Source organism: Triticum aestivum, chromosome 7B (genome assembly GCF_018294505.1).
Source record: "Triticum aestivum cultivar Chinese Spring chromosome 7B, IWGSC CS RefSeq v2.1, whole genome shotgun sequence".
Classification (NCBI taxonomy): Eukaryota; Viridiplantae; Streptophyta; class Magnoliopsida; order Poales; family Poaceae; genus Triticum; species Triticum aestivum.
Window position 1 is genome coordinate 544,352,318 of NC_057813.1, and position 10,330 is coordinate 544,362,647.

Genomic DNA, 10,330 nt, shown 5'->3' on the forward strand with positions numbered 1-10,330 from the left:
AACTTGAGGGCTGGTTTTAGTTGTACGTAGTGTTCATCCGGTGTGCCCTGAGAACAAGATATGTGCACCTCCTATCGGGATTTGTCGGCACATCGGGCGGCTTTGCTGGTCTTGTTTTACCATTGTCGAAATGTCTTGTAACCAGGATTCCGAGGCTGATCGGGTCTTCCTGGGAGAAGGAATATCCTTCGTTGACCGTGAGAGCTTATGATGGGCTAAGTTGGGACACCCCTGCAGGGTTTAAACTTTCGGAAGTCATGCCCGCGGTTATCCGGCAAATGGGAATTTGTTAATATGCGGTTGTAGAGAACTTGACACTTGACTTAATTAAAATGCACCAACTGCGTATGTAGCCGTGATGGTCTCTTTTCGGTGGAGTCCGGGAAGTGAACACGGTTTTGAGTTATGTTTGACGTAAGTAGGAGTTCAGGATCACTTCTTGATCACTTCTAGCTTCACGACCGTTCTGTTGCTTCTCTTCTCGCTCTTATTTGCGTATGTTAGCCACCATATTTGCTTAGTGCTTGCTGCAACTCCACCTCATTACCACTTCCTACCCATAAGCTTATATAGTCTTGATCTCGCAGGTTTTGAGATTGCTGAGTCCTCGTGACTCACCAGATACTATCACAACAGTTGCAGGTGCCGATGATACTAGTGCAGGTGATGCAACCGAGCTCAGATGGGAGCTCTACGAAGATCTTGCTTGTTGCTATGTTTCGTTTCATGGTGATCAGTAGTGGAGCCCAGTTGGGACGATCGGGGATCTAGCAGTTGGGTTATCTTCTTTTCTTTTGGCTTCGTCCGTAGTCGGACTATGTGTGTACTTTGAATGATGTATGATTTATATGTTCAATGTGTGAAGTGGCGATTGTAAGCCAACTCTTTATCCCAGTCTTGTTCATTACATGGGATTGTGTGAAGATGACCCTTCTTGCGACAAAACCACCATGCGGTTATGCCTCTAAGTCATGCTTCGACACGTGGGAGATATAGCCGCATCATGGATGTTACACTTATCCAGGACTCCCTCACCCGCCCGCCCGCCTAAGCGACATCTCGCCCACCTGAGGTTTAACTTCTTGAACTGGTCCAGCTCCCCAGGTCGCTGCATGCAAGTTTTTTTCTATGCTCCCCAGCTCCCCATTTATAGTAGCTAGGGTTTCGGCTGGTCCAACATCACCTACTATTATAGAGGAAATTCCACTCGAAAAGTTGTCCTGATTTATGCCTCGGTGGAGGTATACATGTTGTTTCGACAAAAAGTACATGGTGGTTGTGCGGTCATTGTCCATTTGCTCCTATTGCTGCTGCTAATCTAATACTATCACTGGTTAAATGAAGAAATGCTTTTTTCTCGGGTATCCTAGTTTATATCCCATCAAGATAATCATGATGCTTCTGTTTGTTGGTGTACTTTTCATTAATACTTATTGACAATTGAGATGTCGTTGTTAATCTTGTAAAGCAAAGTAACAACACTATATCCCTTTTTTATATTTTTGGAAACAGCGATGCGTGTCTCCATACCCGGGCATGTCTTCCTCAATTTTAGTGGAATTGCACAAAATTGGATGGCCATTGTTGTTCTGCCTCACTGTCCTCTGCCATGTGGTTCTTCCTTCCTCGATTTTGATTACTGAGAAGAAACAGACCACAGTGAGGATTTTTCGAACTTCATAGGTGCCTCACCCAAACTTGATGCCAAATGGATGATGCATCACCATGATGACCTATTGATGCTCATGGTTGCGCCTCATGGTTGCGTCGGCTAGTGAAGCTGGTCAATTTTCAATGAAAAATTTACCCACAAAGATGATATCCTTCATCAGTTCACCTTGGTTGCGTTGGAGACGCAGTCGTCTTTCACGTTGGTGCAATTTTATCACACAATTGGCTATGAACCAAATGTTTCCTCGAAGAAGGATCGACGTTGGTACTAAGAGCATAAGTTTTGGATTGATTTCTAAGCCTTCTCACAACTTTGTCTCCAGCTCCCCTGTAATTTTATTTGTCCAGCTATTAACTTTGAATAAAAAAATGGTGTGGACTAAAAAACCCGGATGGACGTAGTAGCCCTCCATTTTTATTTACTCCGCATATTAGATTTGACTGAAGTCAAACTTTGTAAAGTTTGACCATAATTATTAGAGAAGGCAAATTGTACATACTCTCAAACCTTTCCGATAATTGAAATTAAAATTCTTTATTTGTACACACTCTCACACGTTTCCGATAATTTGGCGCATATGTGGTTGTTCACTTAAGGGAGGGTAGTGTACCGCACGTGAAGGATAGGAAGTGCGACCAGGACAGGTGGATCGTTAGTTCATCGGAAGTACTCCATAGTAGTTTTATTCACTGGTACGTTAAATAAAGAGTTTCGTTTCATACTTACACAATTTAAAACGATTATTATGAAGAGAATAAGAAAACCACTCCACTATATATTAGTCGTATACATGAGTACTATATGGAGGCAACTTCATTGACTTTTGTGCACCTGCCTTTGGGTTTATGATAGGTGGGCCCAAAATGTGGCTGGCCCACCTGTCATACAGCCAAAAGTAGGTGCAGTTAAGGCACCGGAGCTCAGTCCGTACTACAGTATATATATAAGATGGAGCCTCAGCGCTTGGTCACTAGGGTTTGCACTCTCCACACTCTTACCGCACTACATATGTATATACACGCTGGAGGCTCAGTGTTCTGCTACATCTTGAGCTTGCGTTGGTTTTCCTTGAAGAGGAAAGGGTGATGCAGCAATAGTAGCATAAGTATTTCCCTCAGTTTTTGAGAACCAAGGTATCAATCCAGTAGGAGACTCCTCAACAAGTCCCATGAAACTACACAAACAAACAAAGAACTCGCAACCAATGCAATAAAGGGGTTGTCAATCCCTTCAAGTCCACTTGCGAAAGTGAGATCTGATAGAGATAATATAATAAGATAAATATATTTTTGGTATTTTATAATATAGATGCATAAAATAAAGATGCAAATAAAAGTAGATTGGAAGCAAATATGATAAGAGATAGACCCGGGGGCCATAAGTTTCACTAGAGGCTTCTCTCGAGAGCATAAGTATTACGGTGGGTGAACAAATTACTGTCAAGCAATTGATAGAAAAGCGAATAATTATGGCGTTATCTAGGCATGATCATGTATATAGGCATCACGTCTGCAACAAGTAGACCGACTCCTGCCTGCATCTACTACTATTACTCCACACATCGACCGCTATCCAGCATGCATCTAGAGTATTAAGTTCATAAGAATAGAGTAACGCAGATGACATGATGTAGAGGGATAAACTCAAGCAATATGATATAAACCCCATCTTTTTATCCTCGATGGCAACAATACAATACGTGTCTTGCAACCCTTTCTGTCACTGGGTAAGAAGACCACAAGATTGAACCCAAAGCTAAGCGCTTCTCCCATGGCAAGAAAGATCAATCTAGTAGGCCAAACCAAACCGATAATTCAAAGAGACTTGCAAAGATAACTCAATCATATAAAAGAATTCAGAGAAGATTCAATTATTATCCATAGATAAACTTGATCATAAACCCACAATTCATTGGATCTCGACAAACACACCGCAAAAAGAGATTACATCGAATAGATCTCCACAAGAGAGGGGGAGAACATTGTATTGAGATCCAAAAAGAGAGAAGAAGCCAACTAGCTAATAACTATGGACCTGAAGGTCTGTGGTAAACTACTCACAACTCATCAGAAAGGCTATGGTGTTGATGTAGAAGCCCTACATGGTGGAATCCCCCTCCGGAAGAACGCCGACGACGGCTCCAAGATGCGGTCTCGCGGATATAGAAGGTTACGGTGGTGGAAATTGTGTTTCGGTTGCTCCCTGGATGTTTTCAGGGTATGTAGTCTTATATAGGAGGAAGAAGTACGTCGGTGGCCGCCCAGGGGCCCACGAGACAGGGGGCACGCCCTTTAGGGGGGCGCCCCACCCTCTCGTGGCCGCATCGGCTGCTTCTTGACTTGCACTCCAAGTCCTCTGGATCACGTTCATTCCAAAAATCACGCTTCCAAAGGTTTTATTCCGTTTGGACTCTATTTGAGATTCCTTTCCTTCGAAATACTGAAATAGACAAAAAAAGCAATACGGGTTTGGCCTCCGGTTAGTAGGTTAGTCCCAAAAATGATAATAATGTGTAAAATAAACCCCATAAACATCCAAAACAGGTAATATAATAGCATGGAACAATCAAAAATTATAGATACATTGGAGAAGTATCAAGCATCCCCAAGCTTAATTCCTGCTCGTCCTCGAGTAGGTAAATGATAAAAACAAATTTTTTGATGTGGAATGCTACCTAGCATAATTCTCAATGTAATTTTCTTTATTGTGGCATGAATGTTTAGATCCAAATGATTCAAGATAAAAGTTCATATTGACAAAAGAACTAGCAATACTTCAAGCATACTAATAAAACCAATCATGTCTTCTCAAAATAACATGGCTAAAGAAAGTTCATCCCTACAAAATCATATAGTTAGGCTATGCTTCATTTTCGTCACACAAAGATGTTCCCAACTTCTATACCCCCGATGACAAGCCAAGCAATTGTTTCGTACTTAAATAATCTCAAACTTTTTCAACCTTCACGCAATACATGAGCGTGAGCCATGGATATATCACTATGGGTGGAATAGAATAATGATTGGGGATTGTGTGGAGAAGACAAAAAAGGAGAAAGTCTCATATTGACGAGGATAATTAATGGGCTATGGGAATGCCCATCAATTGATGTCAACATGAGGAGTAGGGATTGCCATGCAACGGATGCACTAGAGCTAAAAATGAATGAAATCTCAACAAAAGAAAACTAGTGGGTGTGCATCCAACTTGCTTGCTCACGAAGACCTAGGGAATTTGAGGAAGCCCATCGTAGGAATATACAAGCCAAGTTCTATAATGAAAAATTCCCACTATTATATGAAAGTGACAACCTATGAGACTCTCTACATGAAGAACATGGTGCTACTTTGAAGCACAATATATGAGACTCAATAAAGAACAAGGTGCTACTTTGAAGCACAAGTGTGGAAAAAGAGATAGTAGCATTGCCCCTTTTTTATTTTCTTTTTATTTTATTTTTTTTCTTTTTCTTTTTTTCTTTTTCTTTTTTTCTTTTTTTTCTTTGGCCTTTCTTTTTTTCTTTTTGGGCAATGCTCTAATAATGATGATCATCACACTTTTATTGATTACAACACATGAATTACAACTCGAAACTAGAACAAGATATGACTCTATATGAATGCCTCCAGCGGTGTACCGGGATGGTGCAATGAATCAAGAGTGACATGTATAAAAATTATGCTTGGTGGATTTGCCACAAATACGATGTCAACTACATGATCATGCAATGGCAATATGACAAAAGTAATGTATGTCATGATGATGAACGAAATGGTGGAACGTTGCATGGCAATATATCTCGGAATGGCTATGGAAATGCCATAAATAGGTAGGTATGGTGGTTGTTTTGAGGAAGATATAAGGATGTTTATGTGTGATAGAGCGTATCATATCACGAGGTTTGGATGCACCGGCGAAGTTTGCACCAACTCTCAAGGTGAGAAAGGGCAATGCACGGTACCGAAGAGGCTAGCAATGATGGAAAGGTAAAAGTGTGCATAATCCATGGAATCAACATTAGTCAAAAGAACTCATATACTTATTGCAAAAATTTAGAAGTCATCAAAAACCAAGCACTACATGCATGCTCCTAGGGGTATAGATTGGTAGGAAAAGACCATCGCTCGTCCCCGACCGCCACTCATCAGGATGCACAAGCCAGGTACACTTCATGCTTCAAATTTGTTACACAACTTTAACCATACATGCATGCTACGGGACTTGCTAACTTCAACATAGGCATTCTTTAAATTCATAATCACCCAACTATCATGACTTTAATATCACTACCTCCCTATCTCAAAACAATCATCAAGTATCAAGTTGATCATAGCATCCAATTCACTTCCTGTGATAGTTTTTATTATACCCAACTTGGATGCTCATCATTCTAGGACCAATTTATAACCATAGCAAATACCATGCTGTTCTAAAAGACTCTCAAAATAATATAATTGAAGCATTAGAGATCAACAATTTCTTCAAAATTAATCCACCACCGTGCTATAAAAGATATAAGTGAAGCACTAGAGCAAAAACTAACTAGCTCAAAAGATATAAGTGAAGCACATAGAGTATTCTAATAAATTTCAATCAAAGAGGCTTCTCCCAAAAGGTGTTTTACAGAAAGGATTATTATGGTAAACTAACAAGCAAATACTAATATAATACACGACGCTCCAAGCAAAACACATATCATGTGGCGAATAAAAATATAGCTCCAAGTAAAGTTACCAATGAACGAAGATGAAAGAGGGGATGCCTTCCCGGGGCATCCCCAAGCTTAGGCTTTTGGCCATACTTGAATATCTTGGGGTGCCATGGGCACCCCCAAGCTTAGGCTTTTGCCTCCCTTTATTCCATAGTCCATAAAAGCTTTACCCAAAACTTGAAAACTTCACAACACAAAACTCAACAGGAAATCTTATAAGCTCTGTTAGTGAAAGAAAACAAAACCACCACATAAGGTACTATAATGAACTCATTATTTATTTATATTGGTGTTAAACCTACTATATTCCAAGTTCTCTAAGGTTCATACCCTTACATACTAGCCATAGATACATCAAAATAAGCAAACAACACACGAAAAACAGAATCTGTCAAAAACAGAACAGTCTGTAGAAATCTGTAGCTAGCGCAAACTTCTGGAACATAAAAAATCCTACCAAAATAGGACGTCCTAAAAATTTGTTTATTTAACAGCATCAAAAAGAATCAATGCAAAAGCTCGTTTCTGTGATTTATTGAATTGTTTCTCGTGAGCGCAAAGTTTCTGTTTTTCAGCAGAATCAAATCAACTCATATCATAGGTTATCCTATAGGTTCTACTTGGCACAAACACTAATTAAAATAAGAAAACAAATCTAAACAGAAATTAGAAACAAAATTTATTAAATAACAGCAAGGAAAAATATTGGGTTGTCTCCCAACAAGCGCTTTTCTTTAAAGCCTTTTAGCTAGGCATTGATAATTTTAATGATGCTCACATGAAAGACAAGAATTGAAGCACAAAGAGAGCATCATGAAACACGTGACAAACACATCTAAGTCTAACATACTTCCTATGCATAGGCATATTAAAAGCAAACAAATTTCCAAGGCAAGCAAAAACTAGCATATGCAAGGAAGAAGAAAGAGACGATAGCAATCTCAACATGACGAGAGGTAATTTAATAAGATAAAAATTTCTATGACCATATTTTCCTCTCTCATAATAATTACATGTAGGATCTGTCATGCCCAATATGTGACCCTATCCAAAAGGAACTCGAAGGTCCCACCAAGGATAGACCCGCATATTGAAACGCTTTTGCAAGGTGGATATCATTACATCAACATTACATAATAGATGGCGATACATACATAAGGCATACAATGCCACACAAATACATCATCACAATACATAAGAGCATCATCCGACTACGGATGAAACACAAACAGAAACTCAACGACATCCACCCTGCTAGCCCAGGCTGCCGACCTAGAGCCTATCCCCTGATCGAAGAAGCAGAAGAAGAACTCAACGCAAGCAAGCATCGCTCTCGCGTCATGATCATCGCACAACCTGTACCTGCAACTGTTGTTGTAGTAATCTGTGAGCCACGAGGACTCAGCAATCCCATTACCATGGGTATCAAGACTAGCAAAGCTTAAAGGGAAAGGAAGGGGTAAAGTGGTGAGGCTGCAGCAGCGACTAAGCATATATGGTGGCTAACATACGCGAATAAGAGCGAGAAGAGAACAAAGGAACGGTCGTGAAGCTAGCAATGATCAAGAAGTGATCCTGAACTCCTACTTACGTCAAACATAACCCAAAACCGTGTTCACTTCCCGGACTCCGCCGAAAAGAGACCATCACAGCTACACACACGGTAGATGCGTTTTAATTCGGATCTGGTGTCAAGTTATCTACAACCGGACATTAACAAATTCCCATCTGCCTATAACCGCAGGCACGGCTTTCGAAAGATTATACCCTGTAGGGGTGTCCCAACTTAGCCCATGATAAGCTCTCGCGATCAACGAAGGATATACCTTCTCCCAGGAAGACCTGATCAGACTCGGAATCCCAGTTTTCAAGACATTTCGACAATGGTAAAACAAGACCAGCAAGACCGCCCGCTATGCCGACAAATCCCGATAGGAGCTACACATATCTCGTTCTCAGGGCACACCGGATGAGCAAGACGACGGGTTGGCATAGACCCTGGTTGCCCAGGGGGCGCCGGACATCGCTCGGTTTGGACCAACACTTAGACAAGCATTGGCCCGGGGGGCTAAAATAAAGATGACCCTCGAGAGGGCGACTCCCAAGGGAAAAGGTAGGTGGTGGTGAGGCAAATGGTAAAACCAATGTTGGGCCTTGCTGGAGGAGTTTTATTCAAAGCGAGCTGTCAAGGGGGTCCCATAAATCACCCAACCGCGTAAGGAACGCAAAATCCGGGAACATAACACCGGTATGACGGAAACTAGGGCGGCAAGAGTGGAACAAAACACCAGGCATAAGGCCGAGTCTTCCACCCTTTACCAAGTATATAGATGCATTAATAATATAAGAGATATTGTGATATCCCAACCAAAATCCTGTCCACGATGGAGAAATCTTCAACTTCACCTGCAACTAGCAACGCTATAAGAGGGGCTGAGCAAAGCGGTAACATAGCCAAGCAATGATTTGCATAGGAAAGGTGTCAAAGGTTAGAGGTTCATGGCAATATGGGAGGCTTGATAAACACGTGATAGGTAGCGCAGCAAAGCGATAGAACGAAGCAACTAGCATAGCAATGATAGTAGTGAGATGCAGGATAGCGTTCATCTTGCCTGAAATCCCGCTAGGAAGAAGATAGAGTCCATAAAGAAGACGAACGGATGAAGCCGAACCAAGCGTAGACGAACGAGTCCTCACGATCGCAACGAAACGAGAACTATCGAGAAGAAGCACACAACATGGTAAACACACCACACATAGACAAGATATGATGCACAACCAAGTATGATGCATAAGAAGACTACATGAAGCTACTCATGGCAAGAGATGATGCAAACAAGAGCAACACATCCAGGCAAGTTTAAATGAGGCTGGGAACAACATATAACAATTCCGGTAAGTCCTCATATGCAAATTTCGAAATTGGTCCAGATCTGAATAAACATTATGTTCAAGTTGTTAAACAGCAAGTTAAGATGCACCAAGATGATCTACACGAGATTCTAGTCAAGTTACATATAAAGTTCATTTAATTCGGAGCTACGGCCTAGAAGATATGAGCAAAACAAGTTAAACATGGCATTGATGCAAAATGCATACAAACATCAAGCAATCACCTCAAAACAAGGATGCAATATGATAATATGAAGCTACATGCAATTCTAAGCACGTTTCATATAAAGCACACTCAAAACGGAGCAACGGTTCAACACATACACACTATACAAGTTATAGCAACAATCTGTCCAAAACAGCAACTAGGCATATTGCAAGCATCAAAACAACATGCTACAGCATCTCAACATAAGAACAAAAGGCATGGGCATGATGTACAGGTAAAGCACAACAAAACATGAAAACTGAGCTATCTCCAGAAATCACTAGAACATGCTCAAACACACATGGCAAGTTTGCAAATGATAACAATTCAGACTTTGCAGAAAATAACATCAGGTTGCAATGTTTAGAGCTTTCAAACAACATGTTACAGGAACTTATCATGGCAAACAAAGGCATGGCATGATACTACTAAATGCATAGAACAAAAGTCCCTTACTGACCATGAGCCAAAAAGGATCATAAAATATGATGGCACCCATGTAAACATAGCAAGTTATAATACAGATTCAAACATGGCAGAAACAGAATTATGAAGGCATGTTTGTGAGCTTGTAACACTCACCACAGAGAAAAACATGGCATGGCAAGGCAACCAACAGTAAGAAGACGTATTTATGAAGCTAAGCATAGCAAGAGCAAGTCCATAGGGTGCATGGAACACTAGCAACAATCATGGCAACAACTGAACTTAATGTTAACAGGCTGACAGCAACATTATTTAGCAACTTTGGAGCAAGATATCAACAAGCTACAGCAAGCTATAATTGCAACCAGGGGCATGAATGGATAGAGCATAACATGTAGAACAAAACATTCTTAGTGAACAT